The 21,192-nt window shown below is 45.1% G+C and overlaps 1 pseudogene; it reads right to left on the reverse strand.

The window, feature by feature from the left end:
* LOC146867902 (uncharacterized) overlaps positions 1–20,648 on the reverse strand; it is a 36,563-nt pseudogene extending 15,915 nt beyond the window's left edge.
* Between the last annotated feature and the right edge of the window lie 544 nt (positions 20,649–21,192).

The raw sequence follows: 21,192 nt of genomic DNA on the forward strand, positions 1-21,192 counted from the left end.
AGACTGGGCAGAAGGGCACATATAAGGCAGCCAGGTCCCATGAGGGAGTACTTGCCTGCACATCTTTGCATTCGTCGACCCAGCTGCTGCTACTGATTCCCTGGAACCATGTCAAGGGCTGTGGAGAGGACACAGCCATTCACCCTGGAGGAGAACATGGCTCTGCTGGATGTGATCCTCCCACAGTACTCCATGCTGTATGGGCGACCAGGGTATCAGGTGAGTGCATAGGCCACTGCCACAGACTGTCCCTATGTTGTGACTGTGACTTCTGCCATTGTGTCCAGGTGTAACACACATGCCATGTACTGTCGGGGGGGTCCCGGGGGGGGGGTGCCTGATGTCTCCCAGCAGTGCCCTGAGACAGGAGGGGTGGGGGCCTATCACTCACAGCAGTGCCCTGAGACAGGAGGGGTGGGGGCCTATCACTCACAGCAGTGCCCTGAGACAGGAGGGGTGGGGGCCTATCACTCACAGCAGTGCCCTGAGACAGGAGGGGTGTGTGCAGAGTCCTCCCAGCAGTGCCCTGAGACAGGAGGGGTGGGGGCCTATCACTCACAGCAGTGCCCTGAGACAGGAGGGGTGGGGGCCTATCACTAACAGCAGTGCCCTGAGACAGGAGGGGTGGGGGCCTATCACTCCCAGCAGTGCCCTGAGACAGGAGGGGTGGGGGCCTATCACTAACAGCAGTGCCCTGAGACAGGAGGGGTGGGGGCCTATCACTCACAGCAGTGCCCTGAGACAGGAGGGGTGTGTGCAGAGTCCTCCCAGCAGTGCCCTGAGACAGGAGGGGTGGGGGCCTATCACTCACAGCAGTGCCCTGAGACAGGAGGGGTGGGGGCCTATCACTAACAGCAGTGCCCTGAGACAGGAGGGGTGGGGGCCTATCACTCACAGCAGTGCCCTGAGACAGGAGGGGTGGGGGCCTATCACTCCCAGCAGTGCCCTGAGACAGGAGGGGTGGGGGCCTATCACTAACAGCAGTGCCCTGAGACAGGAGGGGTGGGGGCCTATCACTCACAGCAGTGCCCTGAGACAGGAGGGGTGGGGGCCTATCACTCACAGCAGTGCCCTGAGACAGGAGGGGTGTGTGCAGAGTCCTCCCAGCAGTGCCCTGAGACAGGAGGGGTGGGGGCCTATCACTCACAGCAGTGCCCTGAGACAGGAGGGGTGGGGGCCTATCACTAACAGCAGTGCCCTGAGACAGGAGGGGTGGGGGCCTATCACTCCCAGCAGTGCCCTGAGACAGGAGGGGTGGGGGCCTATCACTAACAGCAGTGCCCTGAGACAGGAGGGGTGGGGGCCTATCACTCACAGCAGTGCCCTGAGACAGGAGGGGTGGGGGCCTATCACTCACAGCAGTGCCCTGAGCCAGGAGGGGTGTGTGCAGAGTCCTCCCAGCAGTGCCCTGAGACAGGAGTGGTGGGGGCCTATCACTCACAGCAGTGCCCTGAGACAGGAGGGGTGGGGGCCTATCACTCACAGCAGTGCCCTGAGACAGGAGGGGTGGGGGCCTATCACTCACAGCAGTGCCCTGAGACAGGAGGGGTGGGTGTGATGCACAGTATGAGCCTTGATCATTGATTGTGACATTGCCATCATTCCACCTGTGTACCCACTGTGGCACGTACTGCTTTTTCCCTCACCAGGGGATGATGTCCCTATGACAAAGGTGCAATGCGTTGGCTGCATGACATGCCTTGTTGTAACCAGCTAATTTGTACCCATATGTCTCTCTGTGACATGTGGCTGGTGTATTGATGTGGTGTCACTTGTTCCTCCTCACAGGTAGGCGCCACTGCCAAGGAGCAGATCTGGCTGACCGCCGTCAGTGCCGTGAGGGGTGTGGATGGTCGGAGGCGGAGCCTGCCCCAGGTGAGGAAACGCTGGCAGGATATCCGGTGCTGGACGCGGAGGATTGCACGGCTCCTGCTGGGGGACTCACCTGAGAGCCACAAGAACCGCGGCCGCCGCCGTCTGAGCCACCTCCACAGGCGTGTGCTGCCGGTGGTCTTTCCAGACCTGGAGAGGCGCTTACAGGCGATGCAGCAGCCGGAAGGGGGTAGGTACATGTGTGTTTGTTGTGTGTCACCGGCATTTGTAAGGGCACAGTAGCATGAATTCACTGGCAGGGTTTAAAGGTGCTGTGCAGATCCTGTTTGCCCCAGTATAGCGCTGCGCCCCTGCCACCCTTCCCCTCCTTGCAATGTGTTCCCTGGTCTGTGTGTAGTCACTCCTTCACAAGGTAATGTAGGCTGGCGCTTTGTCCACGAGAACAATGACTGTAGCATCATGTGTGGGGGTGGTGTGTAACAGGTTGTGGGACCTTGCCTGTGCACTGTCAAGTTCACTGCATGTGGGTTCCATGTCAGTTGGCACTGATGCTGACTCCAGACATGGGAGTTGGTCTCTCATGTGTCATGCCTTACAGCGCGCATGTCCTATGTAGTGGCCTGTGACATGATGTGCATGAGTGTGCGATACACATAGTGCAGGGATGGTGACGTGTGTTGCAGTCATTACCATTCAGTAGCATGTAGTTGCGTGCCCACTACTGTCCCCTGGGGCACCTTTTCCTCAGTGGTGTATGTGTCATCATAAACGTGGACAATCTCAGTGTCTACAGCGTAGGTTGTGCTCTGTGCCATTGTCCCCTGTCACCATGTATATAGACGTGCTATTTTGTACAGGTGTCCACTGTGCAGCCTGACCTGATTGTCCTTCTTCATACTCACAGTTGCCAGTGCCTGTGTGTCTTGTTATACTCATCTGAGGATGGGCACTGGTACCTCATTATTTGTACAGGCGCACCTTGGCTGTTTGGCGTCCAATCTTGCTTTTTGCCTGCCCCTGTGTGTATCACCCAGACTATGAGATGTTGGTGCCACCTGTGTCTCAACCATTTGCCTCGTGTAGGGTCTTGTTGGGGCGGGCAATGCCTATGTGTCAAATCCTGATTTCTACTTGCTGGGTCTGGGCAGTGTGTGATGTTTCTGGACACACACGCAATGTGCAGTGACCGAGTCATGTTGGGCATGTTTTCAGCATTACCTATGCAGCATGTGTCTCAAGTTCATGGATATGGTCCCTGGTCATCGGTATTTTCGCCAACGCTGTGTGGTGCAGATGCAGTGCTGGATTGTCCCCAGGGCCTGGGTGCTATGTCAGACTCCGTTTCCTGTGTTTAGCTATTGTCTCATGCTCTCCATGGTATTTCAGTGGCATGGTGGCTCAACCAACTGTGTGTTTCATGCCCTACATCGGTACCTTGTTTAGTAGATGTTAGGGATCTTCCTTTTCAGGCTATGCAGTGTTACCTATGTCGATTGGACTCATGTGACTGATGTGTACAGCTGTCTGATTAATTTCTGTCTCTCCACCCTGCCCACAGCATCGTCGGGGGACACAGAGGGAGACATGGACACAGGCAAGGCGGAGGGACCGAGCACCAGTGCCAGCCGTGACATCGGGGCTGGCACATCGAGTGGGACAGAGGTGAAGGATAGTGCGGCCGAGGACCTGTCGACTGGCACGTCAGAATACGAAGCTGACAGGTCCGAGGAGGATGTCTCCGAGTGGGCGGTGGCTGCACCAGCAGCTGACAGCGGAACAACACCTCGCACCGCCCCCTCAGTTCCCACCAGCCGCCTCCCACTTGCTCGTGTCCCTTCCCAGCGTGCCCGGTCACAGCATGTCTCCTTCCTGCCAGGCACCGCACCCCCTGCCCCTGTCTCCACTGCTGCCGCCAATGCAGAGTCTGTGGACATCCAGCGGCAACTGCAGGTTGGTCAGGCTGCGATCCTTAATGTCCTCCATGTACGAGTCTACTTACACTGGTGTGGTGGGGGTACGCTCCATGCATACGCGGGTGAGGGTACGGGTCGTACTTACACTGTTGGGGTGTGGGGTATGCTCCTTGCATACGCGGGTGAGGGTACGGGTCGTACTTACACTGTTGGGCTGGGGGGTACGCTCCTTGCATACGCGGGTGGGGGTACGGGTCGTACTTACACTGTTGGGGTGGGGGTACGGTCCGTGAGTCCGCGGGTGGGGGTAGGAGTCGTACTTACACTGGTGGGGGTGGGGGTACGGTCCGTACGTCCGCGGGTGAGGGTTCGAGTCGTACTTACACTGTTGGCATGGAGGGTACGCTCCATGCATACGCGGGTGAGGGTTCGAGTCGTACTTACACTGTTGGCATGGGGGGTACGCTCCATGCATACGCGGGTGGGGGTACGGGTCGTACTTACACTGTTGGGCTGGGGGGTACGCTCCATGCATACGCGGGTGGGGGTACGGGTCGTACTTACACTGTTGGGCTGGGGGGTACGCTCCATGCATACGCGGGTGGGGGTACGGGTCGTACTTACACTGTTGGGCTGGGGGGTACGCTCCATGCATACGCGGGTGGGGGTACGGGTCGTACTTACACTGTTGGGGTGGGGGGTACGCTCCTTGCATACGCGGGTGAGGGTACGGGTCGTACTTACACTGTTGGGCTGGGGGGTACGCTCCATGCATACGCGGGTGGGGGTACGGGTCGTACTTACACTGTTGGGGTGGGGGTACGGTCCGTGAGTCCGCGGGTGGGGATAGGAGTCGTACTTACACTGGTGGGGGTGGGGGTACGGTCCGTACGTCCGCGGGAGAGGGTTCGAGTCGTACTTACACTGTTGGCATGGAGGGTACGCTCCATGCATACGCGGGTGAGGGTTCGAGTCGTACTTACACTGTTGGCATGGGGGTACGCTCCATGCATACGCGGGTGGGGGTACGGGTCGTACTTACACTGTTGGGGTGGGGGGTACGCTCCTTGCATACGCGGGTGAGGGTACGGGTCATACTTACACTGTTGGGGTGGGGGGTACGCTCCATGCATACGCGGGTGAGGGTACGGGTCGTACTTACACTGTTGGGGTGGGGGTACGCTCCATGCATACACAGGTGGGGGTACGGGTCGTACTTTCACTGTTGGGGTGGGGGGTGCGCTCCTTGCATACGGGGTGGGGGTAGGGTCCGTACATATACGTCCCCACGCTATGTGATGCTTGTGCGGCCCGTACCCAGGCCTTTGCCACGTGGGTGCGATCCGTCCCGCCATTGTTGGGGTGACGTGTGTGGGCGTGGTCCGACTCGTACCCACGCTCTTCAGGCGTGGGTACGGGACGTACCTGTCTGGTTGTGTTGCCGGTTCGCGTGGTGACGGACTTCCGTTGTGGCGGTCGCTGGCTTATCAGGACACGCCCCCACCCCCTCGTGGTGACCAGGGCATGGGAGTCAGGTATGTCCAGGCCATGTGTGGTGTGTGACTTATGTGGTTGTTTTGTGGCCTGCCCTGGTCCTGCCACCCCCACCCCACCCCACTTTCCCCCCTCCCTTAGTTATTCTGACCTTCTGCGGCGTCTGCGTCGTAACCTGTAGAGGAGGTGGACTGCTATGAGGGCAGGGATGACTCGTAGGTTCGGGTCCATGTCTGTCCGTCGCGTACTGGTACTCCTTTATCGCGTCGTCCTGTCGCGTACGGGTCCTCCTTGATCGCGTCGTCCTGTCGCGTACGGGTCCTCCTTGGTCGTGTGGGCCTGTGTGTCCGTCGCGTACTGGTCCTCCTTGTTCGCGTCATCGTCTGTCCGTCGCGTACTGGTGGTCCTTGTTCGCGTCGTCCTGATTTCCCGGCAGTTTTTGGCTGCCGCAAAATATTCACCGTGCGGGGTGACGTCGGTGCGAATCGTGATTCCTGGGTCGTGAATGGCTGGCTGCGAGCGTCCCGACGTCAGGTCGGCGCTTTTCCGGATCGCATTGGTAGGTTTTTTTTGGTCGGTCGGGCTTTTTTACGATTCGTACGGTACTGGTGTACCCGTGCGAATCGTAATTCCTTGTTTGTAAAAATTGACGACCGGGTACGCGTCGGACGGAGATTATGCTCCGTCCGACGGTTCGTACCCGGTTTTTGCCGGATCGTGATCGGCACCTCTGTGTTGAGTTGCGTTGAGGACGTTGGATGCCCTGTAGGTACACGGGGAAAACGTGTGGCAAGTGAAGTCACACGGTGTATTGTCTTGCTGCCCTGTAGGTACACGGGGAAAAAGTGTGACGATTGGAGTCGCACTTTGCATTGTCTGGGTTCAAATTGGTAACATTGTTGTGTGTTATCGGTAGGGATTCCTGTGTGAAAGTGGTGTATGGATAGCGAAGGCCACTTGTGAAATTTTGGTCTTAAGTAACAGGAGTCAATTGTGAGCTCTGATTATGCTTATCACTGGAAAGGTAATAGGTGTCCCCTAAGCTTGTAAGAAGGGTAAAGTAGAGGGAAGTGCTACTTTATCAACAAATGTAATAATTCTGTGGAAGGGCAGAGGTAAGCGCTGCTCTCGAGAAATACCGAATTCTTGTGCGAGTGAACTACATTTTCTGTATGAATGTGCTTAAGTGAAATAGCATTCGGTTTTATCGTGAAACTCTGGCCTTAATTCTCAGGAGCAGTGTAGTCTCCACACGTGTTTTATCTTCAGAGAAACGGTTAGCTAATGCTTGTTTGAAGGGTAAGGTAGAGGGAAGAGCTACTTTATCGGCGAATGAAATAATTCTGTGGTAGGGCAGAGGTAAGCGAAGTACGGAATTCTTGTTTAAAAGGTCAAAACTATTCCTTTGGTTTAGCAAAGCGGACCATGGTGGTGTTTTTATGTCGTTACTAACAGATTTTGAGTGAAAGAGAACGTAGAAAAGTTTGCCTATAAAAATTGTAAAGGAGGGGTCAGCAGGAGCAGGAGCAGCGAGAAAAGCTGACGTCAAAAAGACCGCGCTGGGATTGGCCAGCCATTAAGAGACGTAAACGCTCCAGATTGGTGGGTTAGTATACGCCGCGCTAGGAGTGGAGAAGTGACAGGGTGATGCAAACGTTCCGGATTGGTGCGTTAGTGTAAGTCGCGCTGGGATTGGAGTATTACAGAGTGATATAGACGCTCCTGATTGGTGCGTTAGTGTGAGTCGCGCTACGATTGGATAAGACCACAGAATAGTCGTAGAAGAAATCTAGTGAAATAGAATAAGGAAAATTATGTATTACGATCCACCAGAAAAAGAGAAAAAGTCCTGGTTTGGAAAGATCAAGAACTTATTAAAAAAGGATAACCCGATTGTGACTGGAGAGGGACAGTTGCTTCCTCCACCAAAATCGCCCGCATCTTTCATGGTTGCGAAATATGGGTATCATACATGTATTTGGCTAGATAATTGGGCAAAGTATACAAAAGATGATGGAGTTTTAGCGTTTCCAGAACATGGTTCATTTAATTTAGCAGTATTAAGGAATTTAAGAGAAAAGATGATGAGATTAGGACCAAGACCTAGACCTACTCAGTTTGAAGCATTGACATAATAGGAAGATGAGATGTATGAAAGGGAGCGACAATGGAGTGGCAGAAGGTGTAATACATGTTTGGTAGACCGTGTGGACAGGAAAATCAGGCTGACAGAATGAGGAGATGGCGGAGTGCGAATATGGCTGATGGGATGTTTCCTATGAGAAATGCTGAAGAGACTAGTAGTAGAAAATGTACAGAGAAAAGAAACAATACAGGATCAGAAGGCTACAAGTATGGTGTGAATGAGTCAGAGGATGATGTACTCGAGGACATGTTTTATAAAAATCCTTCCCCGTACCAACCAATACGTTATTGACACCGAGTGCCCCAGTCAAAGAGGCACCACAAAATATAAAATTCGACTCAACGCCACCTGAGGTAGGGAAAAATAATCCCTTTAGGCAATCAGAAAATACACAGCCCGTAGAATGACCAATGAAAACTCAGCTGAATTAGCCAGAACTACCCTGGAATTAACTGAAAAGATTAGGGAATTGACCAAAAATATGGAAGCTGTAACTGTTCCTGTAACAATAGGACCAGTGATGCCTGTTTTCGATAAGCAAAAGGATAGTGAAAATTGTCTAACAATACCTTACAACAGTAATAAACAAACCGAAATAGAAAAAAGAGATTCAGGAGAAAATCCATGGGGAAAAATGGTAGGAACTTCTGGATTAAGTACTCCTAAAAATCTGACAGTGACTCATAGCCTGATGAATAAAACACTAATGATAACAGAATCAGTGCCAGGATCGCCAAAAAGTCCAGAACGAGTGAGGAATGAAATAACTCCTGTAGGTCTCACTTCCGATGAACTAAGCGAATGGTTAAAGAGTTTACAGCAAAAAGATGCCGAACCTAGACCTTTGGATGTGGCAAAATTTAAAATAACTTTAGAAGAGTTGATAGTAGGAACTATTCCCACAGAAAATTTAAAAGCATATCAGGATGAAGAACTAATGGTTCCATGTAAAAGTATAACATGGAGACCGAGAAATTTACATGAAAGATTGGAAGAAGTAGCAATTGAAATGGGTATCGATTTTGAAAAAATAAAGTCATTACAGAAACCATACCGAGTAGATTTTGTTGAAAAAGACATTGAGAACTTGAATACCACGGGAAGAATGACCCAAATTAAAGAGCTAATTGTTTTACTGAGAAAATGGGGCGATGTAGATAAATGGAAGAGCAGATGGTTTCGGAAACGAGACGATGTAACAGACAAAACATTTGCAGCTTTCCCGGTAAGAGAAAAAGAGAAAGTGGTAACTGAGTGTCATAAGAGGGAGATTCCAGGAGGAGGCTATGTGCATGTTCCCTGGACTAGACAAGACATTTTATCATTTACAAATGACTTACCCCGTCTTCGCGAGAAGCCGGTGGAGTGGTATAGGCAGGTAGACAGGTTTTTTCAAATTATCAAAAGTACTGTGGATTGATTTGAACAGTCTATTTGACATAATTGTTCCAGCAGATAGGTTGGCCTACTCAGGAATATCCTTGAGATCCTAAAACAGGTGCCCCTGATCCAGAGGTAATGAGAAAATACGAACAGGTTACCTTCTTGAAAAATAAAGTACCTCCAAAAGAAACTGATTGGATAAAAATTGATATAACTCATCAAGAAGTAAAAGAATCTGTAGATGCCTTTTATGAGAGATTATTATTGGCTTTTAAACAATACAGTGTTGATGAGAATTTGAGTGAGAAAGATTTAAGTAATTTTGCATATCGATTTGTGTATGGGTTGAGACCTGAAGTAGGTGAAATGATTAAACAACATACTGCGGATTGGCAAAATAAAAAGATAGATGAAGTATTGAGACATGCAAAATATTTTAGTGATGAGATTGAAGACAAGCAACGTAAGTTAAAAGAGAAGGCCATGTGGGCTCAGGTTAAAGTGGCAGAAAGACAAGAAGCCCAACTGATTGAACAGGCAAATGACATGAGCAATATGAAACAAAAACCCAATATTGGGAAAGGAAAAGGACAGATTAGTATAGAGGAAGCCAAAAAGAAGTGGCCATGTCATAACTGCGGAAAGATAGGGCATTGGAAATCCAAGTGTAAATTACCTCCAAGTGCTAATGTCGATAATGCATCATTAAATCCACAGGTGCAGAATAAGGTGAGTTGTCAACCACAGCGACAGCAGCAGGTTGTTGCCCAACAGTGTCAGGTGCCAAAACCACCTTTTCCACAGAGCATAAACCCTCAGAGATACAGTAATGAGACAGGATTCTACACCGAAGAACAGGTAACTAAACTGCCACGCACTAGTGCTGTTTCTCAGTATTGGCTACAACGCGATGAGAGTGAGTCAGAAGAGAGTTATTGACGGTGCCGAGGAGAGGAAGAAGAGTGCGTACTTGGCGAAACTCTGGAAGTAGACCAGACAGGTCCTTTTGTGGACAGAAAGATAAATGATGAAAACATTGCTTTCCTAGTAGATACAGGTGCTACTCATTCAACTGTTAGATCAGCTGATGTTAAAAATCTTCCTCTCTCGGATGAGACAATCCAAGTAGTTGGAGTTTCAAACAAACAGATAAAAACGTATCTTACTGAACCAGTTAAGGTCAAAATAGGAAAATTTTACGACATGCACCGTTTTGTCGTGTGCAATACCAGCCCTGTAAATTTGTTAAGACGGGACTTGTTGTGTAAGATGAATTGCAAAATTTTCTGTACTCGTGATGGCATAGCTTTTGAGACTCTTGCTAAGGATGTACTATACAAAATGACTATAGCTGATATGGAACCCGAAGTAACTGAGGCATTTGCTGTATTTGACCCAGAGGAATTGCCCCAGGAATTGAAGAAAAAAGTGAAAACAGAGGTATGGGATTTCACGGGAGAAGATGTGGGATTAATGAGAAATATAGATCCCGTAAGAATTACTGTAAAGGAAGGAGTAAGTTACCCAAATATTCCACAGTATAAATTGACACCCGAACTAATTGCAGGAGTTACTCCTATAATAGATAAAATGATTGAACAAGCTTTTTTGAGAGAAATAATGAGGAGCCCATGTAATTCACCAATTATGGGTTTAAAAAAGCCTAACAGAACTTTCAGAATAGTAAAAGACCTGGGAAAGGTGAATAAAATTGTTGTATCATGTTGTCCCATCGTACCAAATCCTTCTGTGATTCTATATCAGATTCCTCATGATGCAGAATGGTACACAGTCATTGACTTGTGTCATGCTTTCTTTTCTATTCCATTGCACCCTGAAAGCCAACAGATTTTCGCGTTCTGGTTTGGTGAACGTACTTTGGCATGGTTCCAAATCCCACAGGGGTATACAGATAGTCCATCGATATTTAATTAGATTCTGAAGAAGTCCCTAGAAGATTTAAAAATGCCCGAAAGTTCTTACTAGTCCAATATATCAATGACCTATTGGTGGCATCGAGAACTCAAGAAGCTTGCGTAGTGGATGCAGTTGCATTGCTAAATCATTTAGCAGATGGAGGACTTAAAGTATCCACATCAAAGTTGCAATTTTGTCAAAAAGAAGTACAGTATTTAGGCCATAAAATTGAAAAAGGGCTAAGAAAAGTGACTGCAGATAGAATCAGGATAATCAAAGGAATGAGAGCCCCAACGACTCAAAGAGAGGTGAGAATGTTTCTTGGAATGGTTGGATATTGCCGTCAGTGGATTAGTAATTTCTCATTTATTGCAAAACCTCTGGTACGTTTGAGAAAGAGCGATGTGAAAGACCCCATTGAGTTGAATAAAGAGGAGTTGAAGGCTTTTAAACAATTGAGAGATGGTTTGTGTGAAGCACCAGCTCTTGGCATGCCTGACTATGAAAAAGAGTTTAAGCTCTATTGCAGTGAAAGAAATGGATGTGCGCTTTCCGTACTAGTACAGAAACATGTAAAATTGAGAAGACCAATTGCATATTTTTCGGCTATATTAGATCCTGTAGCTGTGGCATTACCTGGTTGTTTGAAAGCTGTAGCAGCTACTTGTAAGAGCCTGGAACAGAGTGAAGGAATTGTAATGGGATATCCTGTGAGAGTGTTTGTGCCTCATGACGTAGCGATCCTTTTAACTCGAAGTCGCACTCAGTTTATGATGCATAGTCGTTTAACTAAGTATGAGAAAGTCATTTTAGGTGCAACGAATGTGAGCCTTGTGAGATGTCTTAATGTGAACCCTTCAACATTGTTACCTGATGCTGAGAAGGTGGAAGTCAGGGATGATGTGGATCATGATTGTCTGGAAGTACTTGATTTTTGTACTAAGCCACGCCCTGATATAAAAGATGTACCTCTGACAGAAAGTGACTATGTGATGTTTGTAGATGGGTCATGCTTGAGAACAGACGAGGGGATTTTGAGTGCAGCTTATGCAGTGTGTACCGTAGCAGCTGTATTAGAAGCATCTTATCTGAGAGGAGTAAAATCAGCCCAGGTTGCTGAACTATTTTCATTAACAAGAGCGTGCAAGTTGAGAAAAAATCTGAGAGTCACTGTGATTACTGATAGTCAGTACGGCTTTGGTGTGGTGCATGACTTTGGGCAAAGTTGGTCCCTAAGAAGCTTTTTGATATCGAGTGGAACTCCTATAAGGAATGCAGAGGTGGTTGGAAAGTTGCCTGAGGCGATACATTTGCCTAAGCAATTGGCAGTAGTAAAATGTGCTGCACACACAAAAACCGCTGACTATATATCAGCAGGGAATGAGTTTGCTAACGACCTGGCACGAAACCAGAATTCGGTGAATCGTGGCAGGGAAAAAGAAATGAATTCATGTACCTTGCTTTTTACTAACACTGTGAATACATGGGAGGAGGTAAGGCAGTTACAAGAAGAAGCAGGAGATGAGGTAAGGAAACAGTGGATAAAAGCAGGTTGTGCACCTCGAGAGACTGATCATGTTTGGGTTTATCGGGATGGAAGGCCAGTCATGCCTGATAGCATGGTTTCTACCATGGCACGGATGTATCATAGACAAGCACATGTAGGAAGGGATGCTATGATCAGACTTTTTAAACAGACATGGTATAATGCCAAGTTTAGACTTGTAGCTGAGAGCGTATGTCAAAGATGCCTTATATGTCAGCAATATAATCCTGGAAGGAAAACAGTGGTGAGTCTAGGAACAATAGGACGAGAAGGAGGGCCTTTCACAAGAATGCAGATTGACTTCATTGAAATGCCCCCCTGCAACAGAGTGAGATATGTGCTAGTGGTAGTTTGCCTATTCTCTCGATGGGTGTATGCATACCCGACAAGAAGGAGTGATGGAATTACTGTAGCAAAACTACTATTGAGAGAGTTCATTCCCAGATTTGGTTTTCCAGTTACGATCGAATCAGATAGAGGAAAGCATTTTCATAATGAAATCATGAACTGATTTGTGAAGCATTGAATGTACAACAGAAACTGCATTGTGCTTATCGCCCAGAGGCTTCTGGTGTGGTGGAACAAGTAAATGGCACCATTAAAAATAGATTGGGAAAAATGTGTTTGGCTGCAGGTTTGAAATGGCCTGATGTCTTGTCTCTAGTGCTCATGACTATTAGATCTATCCATGATAGGAATACTGGATTGAGTCCCCATGAAATAGTAATGGGGAGGGCAATGAGACATGTTTTCATTCCTGTCAACAAACTATTGCCTGTATCTGATGACTTGGTGTTGGATTATTGCAAGGGGTTGGCTGATTCCATTCATTCTGTGTTTCATCAGGTTGGATCGGATGCAACCACTCTTGAAAAGATGCCAGCTCATGCTCTAAGTCCAGGTGACTGGGTGAGAGTTAAAGTGCATAGAAGAAGAAATTGTCTGGTTCCACGGTGGGGTAAACCACGTCAGGTAATCTTGACTACGACGACAGCTGTGAAATGTGCAGGAGTGAAGAATTGCATTCATGCTAGTCATACCTTGAGAATTCCAAATCCAGTTGATAACCGGGAAGAGGAATATTTTGAAGAATCTGATACCAGTTCCGAGTCAGATTCAGAAGAAACAAGAACAAGATCAACTCCTGAAAGGGGGGAGTTAGAATCAAATCCAGTTATAGCACCAGAAAATCTACCATTGAGAAGGAGATTGGAAATTTCTGACAATACTGAGATACTGAACAAGTACAAGTGCATGAAAAAGTAAAAGAAAACAGTGAAGAGACTATCAAAGAAATTTTGGATAAAGAAGCTCCACATGCAAAAACAAGAGAAATTCCACCTGAAAACACAGAGGTAGATGGTGAGGTACTAGATACATAGAGAGAGGGAAAGATTGTTCCGGAAGAACCCCGAGGAGGTGTAGGGAAACAACACATCCAGGTAGATGAAGGGACAGTTAGTCAGCAGGAAGATTGTGTGGAAGAAACACGAGGAGGGACAAAAGTAGATAAGAAAAAGGAAGTTGTGGAAAGAAAAACTACTGAAAGTAAGAGTCAAGTTGGAACGGAATCTGAGGACAGTGACGAAGAAGTACAGGAAGGTCGAGTTCTGAGAAAAAGAGCATGGAGAACTGAGTGAAGTGAAAATGGAAGTAAGTTGAAAAGACCAGCAAAGGAGGAAGTTTGGCCAAACAGGATAAAGAGATTGAGATATCGATTGACACGAGTAAATTCACCTAGAGCTGAACAAGTGAATGAGGTGTCTAGCCAAGAGAAATCAAAAGACACTGATCAGACATCCTTGAAGAAGGAAAAACGGACTAAGAAACCCAACCAGAAGTATAAGTCACCAGAATGGACATACGTGGCACTTCCTGAAACACAAGAGAAAGCTGACAGCCAAGGATGTCTAGGTGTGACTATACCAGAAGTGGTTGAAGAAGACGAAGATTTGGAAATCCTCAGAGTTATCTTGTCCAACATCGGGGAAGAGACGGATGTTCAGGAAATTCTGAATCAAGACTGTGAAAGTAAAGTCAAATTCGATCAAATGCCAAATTGAGGGAACAAAGGTGTACCAGAAGAGAAAATTAGAAAACACTGAATAAGAAACATATTAGAAAGGAACCAAGTAGGCGCCTAGAGCCTTGGGTTTAGGTAAAACTAGTTGTGTGTAGACGAGGCTAAGTCAAAAAACACTGATCATTTTCCGAAATGGCAAACATAGAAAGTAGAAAATATACATGTGTGTTCCTTCGAAGATGGTGCAAGGTGTGTTGCTGTTGTACAGGATTACTAATGCTTCTGTGGAGTGCGTTAGCTTTAATAGTTTCATTCAAAGTAACGTTTGAAACGAAAGAAGGTTATAGTGAGAATGAGTCTAATATAGATCAGATTCATGATATTCATCCAACTAAAGAAATAGATAGAACTTACTTACATAAAGATAGGTCCATAACTGATTTTTCTAACAATGCCTTCAAAAATATTGTATGAATATGTAAAAACCATGGATGTGAGAGATTGCTATGTCTGTATGCAGTTCCCTGCATCAGTATCTAAGGGAGTGACATATCACCACCTTCCAGTGACATATGGAATAACATGTAGTGTATTAGCAAGTATGTTCTATAAAACAGGGAAACTAGAATATTATTTTTCTGATGTAGATAACATGTTTTCACAAGTACCTGTAGCTCCTGAATTGAATAGGGTAAAACCTGGTAAAGTTTTTGGTGAATTTTTTCTAGAAACAACAGAATTAACTTTAGAATAAGTATTTAGAAATAATCTCACTTGTAGTCTGAAGGGAGAAGAAAAGACTTTTTTAGGTATGGTAGAAGAAAGGAGAATAAAAATGCAAAAGAAGATACCTGAAGGAAAGGAAGAAAAGACAGTCTGGGACGTTGAAAGAGAGAAACATCTGAAAGGAGAAACTAGTCCAGCTATGGCTTTAGATTGGCCTCAGAAAGGGAAATTGTGTATTAGAAGAAATCAAACTGTATATGATAATTACTTCATAGGTGCAAGTGACTGCCATGATACTTATAAAATCATGGGTGGATGGGGATTTAAAGGAGGAAATGATCGGGTATTCCCTGGATTATATTTTATCTGTGGGAACAAAGCTTATTATAGATTACCGGACCATTGGTATGGCACATGTTATCTAGGCCTGGTCTTCCCAAAGATATTTCATGTGGGAAGGGGAAAAGATGGTTCACATGAGATAGGTAGACAACTAACACGTAGAAGGAGAGAAAGTTGGTCAGAAATTGTAGGGGATATTTTTGGAGCACTGATACCAGCCGTTGGAATATCTCTGAATGCACACAAAATTAGAAAATTGTCTACAGTAGTGAATCGCTTATCGACAAGCACTGCTGGAGGATTTTATTAGTAAATACAGAAATGGTTGCCATGCGAGCCATGGTTATGCAAAATTGACTTGCCCTTTATATTATTTTGGCCAAAGAGGGAGGAGTCCGTGGAATGCTGAAGGTTCAACATTGTTGTACTTATATTCCCGACGAAAGTCAAGATTTAAAGACATACATTAAGAATATAACTGATTTGCATGAGGAAATTGTTCCATTGGAGGTTGAAGGTGTTTAGGAAAAGATTGGAAAATGGTTTTCTACTATTAAAAACTTTTTACTAAAATTAGGTAGTACATTTATTGGTAAAATTCTAATTCCAGTAAAGTGTGATATTTTTTGTATTAATTTTGAGACTAGGATGTTTATGTTGCAAAAGAAGAAAAATACAAAATCATATAATAAGAGAAACTGCTAAGAAATGAGAAAGAAAGAAAAGAAAGAGAGTTGGAGGATATAGAATTAGATGAATGGAAAGAGAATGTATATAAAAAGATAAGAGAGGATGAAAGAGGGGAAACAATCATGTGACCTAACAAAACTTAAGAGAACTGAACTAATTTCTATTATAAATGTATCAAAATTTAAGGGAATTTGTGGTGATATTAAAAATCACCAAAGGGGGGATTGAAGGAGTAGGTAAAGCATAATTTTGTATACCATCTCTATTCTGCATGAAAATACTAATTATGTAATCGATTTATATTTTAATTTGAATTAACTGTGTGCAGTGTTATACTAACCAACCAAATGCATTTTTTGTAAACACAAAATACACGCGGGACTCATTGCTATTTGCATGGCAGAATAACTTAATGATTAAATATGGTACGCATGTTAACAATAGGAGATGTGGTAATAGAAAATTGCATGATTTATGTTGCTTTTGTGACGTTTAGCGTTCCTGTAAGGACCGAATGGTGAGTAGTATTGCTTTAAATGTTGCTATAAGCTAGGAAAATACTAATATATAATGGGATTAGTGTGGGTTTAACATTAGAATCTTCATTTCCACATATTAATTATTCTTTTGTGTTTGTTTTGCTTAAGTTGGCATTCAGGCCTACCAAGCCATGACATACAAAATGGAGTTCGGAAGTGGCCACCGTCTTGTGAGCGCGATGTCTACTGCGCAGAGTCGGATGGCTCCGAAGATCTCCAGGCATCCTCAAATTCAGAGCACAGTGTTCCTGGTCAAGGATAGGAACATGGAGGACTGCCAGATTTCAGTCAGTAAAACCACCCGGACAAACAAAAGTCACCTATGATGAAGATTTAACTTTGTTGCATGAGTATGACATAGACTGAGGAAGTGACCCAGCACTTCTCTGAGAACCCAAGTCACTGGGAAAACTGGACTATATTACAAATTTCGTCAAATGGACCAATCAGATGCTCTCGTAGTCTAAGAAATGTTTCATGTTACCCAGAATTTTATTATAAAAAGGGTAGTAGAATAGAGAGGTGGGTTGCAGATCATATCCGGAGGAGAGTGCGATCCGTGATCGATTCGCATGCACAATTACTTGGTCCTTTGGAGATCATTGGGACTGTGTCGTGCCGAGCAAATAACTTTTTCCCAGACTTTTGATTCTTGGCCTGCTCCCGATTGAGACGATTGAGCAAAGAATTTGGGCTATGCAGAGCCAATTGAATTAGAAAATAACCCTGATAGCAAGAATAGGTAAATATAAATGTCATGAAAATTTGTGTTGATCAATTAAAATTGGAACTTTGATTGACTGAAATGCCAAATTAGGCACCTTAAAGAAAATTAATTAGATAAACTAAATATTGATTAACTGAGAATGAGTTTGTGGTTTCCTTAAATAGAGCATAGAATAAGAATTCAGAAGCTTTAAATGTGTTTTAGCTGGTTCTAAATCACCATCAACCAGTCCAACTAATTGGTCCATTCGACCAAGTGGTGGAGTGCCTTGATGTTAAGGTTAAGATTCTATAAGTGTTGATGTATACATGTAAAATTTTGTAATATATTTCTTTCCCTATAGGTAATAAGGTACCCCCCACATGTCCAGCGTATTCATCATCCTCCTGCGTGCAGATACGAGTGCGTTAGTGTGAATGTTGGTGTATGGGCCCCACCAATGAATGTTTGTGAGTGAATAAGTGTGGTGACGGATCTGTGACGCAGGGAGGATCTGTAAAGTTTGCCCCCCCTTTTGTCTGCGCTGGAACAGTGTGAAGGACACATTGTTGGGCCCAATTCATCTGGGACAATTCCATGCTTTCTCGTACACAGATGCATGGAGGAAGACCATATTTTTTTCTGTCATCTCTACAGGACTCACATATTCAATCCACATATCTTGTGGTTACCCCAGAGTATGCCCCGCCCCACATTCCTCTGAAGGTGTAACTCCATGCTGAGAACTGGCCAGCTGTGACACATATTCAGCATCCATTTGCTGTGCCACACTCACTCCCTCATGTCTTCCTTTATCTCCTTTCTAACAACCGGGCAGCAAGAGATGGAGACACGCACAAAGAGAGTTGGCTTGGTACAAACTAGCACTGAGGGAGAAGGATTATTTTACCTATCAAAATTCACGGTGATATGGTCTTACTAGCATGGAGTAGACCTTGAAGTCTATGAATACACATAAAGAATTCTGGTGAGACCTGCTGGGTCCAATCTTGCACCTGGTACATCTGCTCTCCATGCACACCAACCTGTTTGTCACGAAGCCCCCTCTTGTGGTGAACTTGATTGCTGTCTAAATCAGGCACCAAAAAGTGTACAGCCAATGGCGTGGACAATATCCCAGCAGGTAGCATCCATACCCATACCCATATCCCTTTATTATATACCAGAGATCACATTACATAACCTTCACACATAAGCACATATCAAATAAATGTTAAATATTCACTTACCTTACCATGTTACATTAAAATGTATTCACAATTAAATCTGCCTTCACTCTTGTAGTGTATACTGATCTGAAACCATGGAAATGTGTCAAGTGAGTGTTGAGATATGTACGCAATAGATGGTCATAGCCTGCAACAAACAGATACAACATACTGATTTACCAAGGCAACACCGTTTACTTCAAAATATTCTAGTAAATTCAAAATTGAAACTGGTGTGGGGTGCACAAAAATCGATTACTTTGGTTATAAGATGTAGGGTTGCTTATGTTCCAGTTCACAAGTCCACTGTCCTGGCACTTCAGGCTAAACTGTTCCCATTGGTTTTTCATATAAATGTCCCTGTATACAGGTGCAAAAAGGCAAACAATAAAATGGTCTGGAGTGTGGTCTTTACAAAAAGTGAATTAAGAACAACTTAACAACAACAATTCCTGGTTCTATGGCATTATGTAGAACCTAGGGAGTGGGGATGGAGGTTGAGGAGAAGGTAAAAGAAAAAATATAAAAACGCCATAAAAATGTAATTGTCAATAGCCAACAATCCAAAAAATATTTTTCAACAAAAACATACGACCCTAAATGACTAAATTAAAGTTCTAATTCATCCAGTAAAGGTTGAAATTAAACTGCATGAAAAAAATGTATGCATAAAATAAAAATCCAGATACCAACCAAAGTAATCCCCACAACAGCACATCCTCTGGTGAGGGAAGAGTTCTGGAGAAGCAGGATCGAACTTAAGTATACAAGAAAGTATATACAAATGTGATAGAATGAATACTTGAATTAATCAACCATTGCCAGTGGCTGAGATTAATCCAAAAAATCCATTGATCAATTTGTTTTTAATGCCCAAAGTAGAGTCAAACACCTCCTGAAAGGGAGGCGCAGTGGCTCTTTAAGACAGATGGGACGTATATGGGGGTTAGATCTAGGCATGGGGACAGTGCAAAATGAGCAGAGGCAGGTCAGATTCCTGTGATGGCCATTCTAGAATTCCTGCATGGCACCAATCTGACAAGAAGTTGTAAAACACTTGTCTGGAGCACATTGTTTATTGCATCCACTTCCAGCCAGCCTCCAGTAATCAGTACAGCTCTCCAACTGTCCATCCTGGAACCCCATTCACCACGGGGTTCCAGTTGATGACACCATATAGTCAAAGGAACAGTAGGCTGGAAAAGTGCAGTTCATAACACATCCCCCGCCTTTAAACGAAACACATACACATATTATATAACATGTGAGTAAGTATACTCAGAGCAAATGAAAGCAGCAAAGAATAAAAGAAAATACAAATGTTAGAATACAATGTATTAATAATAATCCTGATTACATTAGAAACTATGAAAAAGATAGCAATGCTGAAATATAACCAACAAGAGATAAAATTGATCATCAATGAACTGGAAGATTTTATACTCGAGAAGTTATATCATGCACACAATAATCACTGCATGACTAATCTATTGCATAATCTCTAAAATGCACTGGCATACACTTCTCCTGACCCTTCCAGGCTCACAGCGACTCTTCTTAGACTGTCCCTGGGAAGCAGGCTCACCACTAGAGCACTTAGCTAACCATGGCATACTCCAAACATCACCACCATCCACAAGCACCACATTCCTCTTCACCTCAACAATATTTGTTGGCGCCGTAAACTGACTCGCCTTTAGGACACCAAGTAGGTTTTTTAATACACACTACATCACCAACCTTCCATTTAAATTTGCACGCACAGTGTTTGTCTCAAAATGTTTATTATATGTGTCCTGGTTGGCAATTATCTTGTCGCGATTGGTTACCACACCCTCAGTTACCTAAGACCTTACTTCAAGCTTAACCACAAGGGGTTGAGTTTGGATCCAGCCAACCTCCATTTCAACATGAGGAAAGGAGAAATCCCTGTCACACTATTGGGTGCATTTCTGTGAGCCCACAATTTCTCCCAGAGGACAGCCTTGAGCGGTAATTTGTTGTTCAACGCATTCTGCACACTAGCTCTTACCAACTGGTTCAGTTTCTCCACCAGGCTATTCGCTTGGGGAGCATAAAGAGCAGTGCAGAAAAGAGCAATAGACAAGTCATTGAGGACATCTTTGATCTTCTGCGAGGTAAACTGGACCACATTATCCATCACTATAGTCTTAGGAATCCCCTCGCAGGCAAAAACATCCTTAAAAAATTCCAAAACACTCTTGGTGGTAATGGAGTGTACACACCACTGTGACCCACTTGGAGGTGCAATCAACCAGAACAAGAATACATCTCTCACTATATGACAGTAAATCAAAAGGCTTTACGAGATTTAAACCCAATTTACAAGAGCGTTCATCAGGAACAGGAACAGGTTACAAAAGAGCCATCCTCACAACTCTGGATTTATCATTCCTAACACATTGTACACACTCCTTTACAACACCCTCTACTTGCCTGTCAAGGCCCGGCCACCAATAACACTCCCTAATGCTGCTTTGGTAAGATTCCTACCCAAGATGCCCTTCATGGGCTAAGTTAATGATTTTGTCGCTCAAACGTACTGGTGGGACTCATCCTGTATCCTATGGGTGGCCATTCAAAAAGGGCACTTTCCTACAGTGTTGAAAAGGAATTTGTATGAAAATATTGTCTGGAGGGCAGGAAAATTCTATTTTGTAGCCCTACTTTACCACCTGTAGTAC

Source organism: Triturus cristatus, chromosome 1_2 (genome assembly GCF_964204655.1).
Source record: "Triturus cristatus chromosome 1_2, aTriCri1.1, whole genome shotgun sequence".
NCBI lineage: Eukaryota > Metazoa > Chordata > Amphibia > Caudata > Salamandridae > Triturus > Triturus cristatus.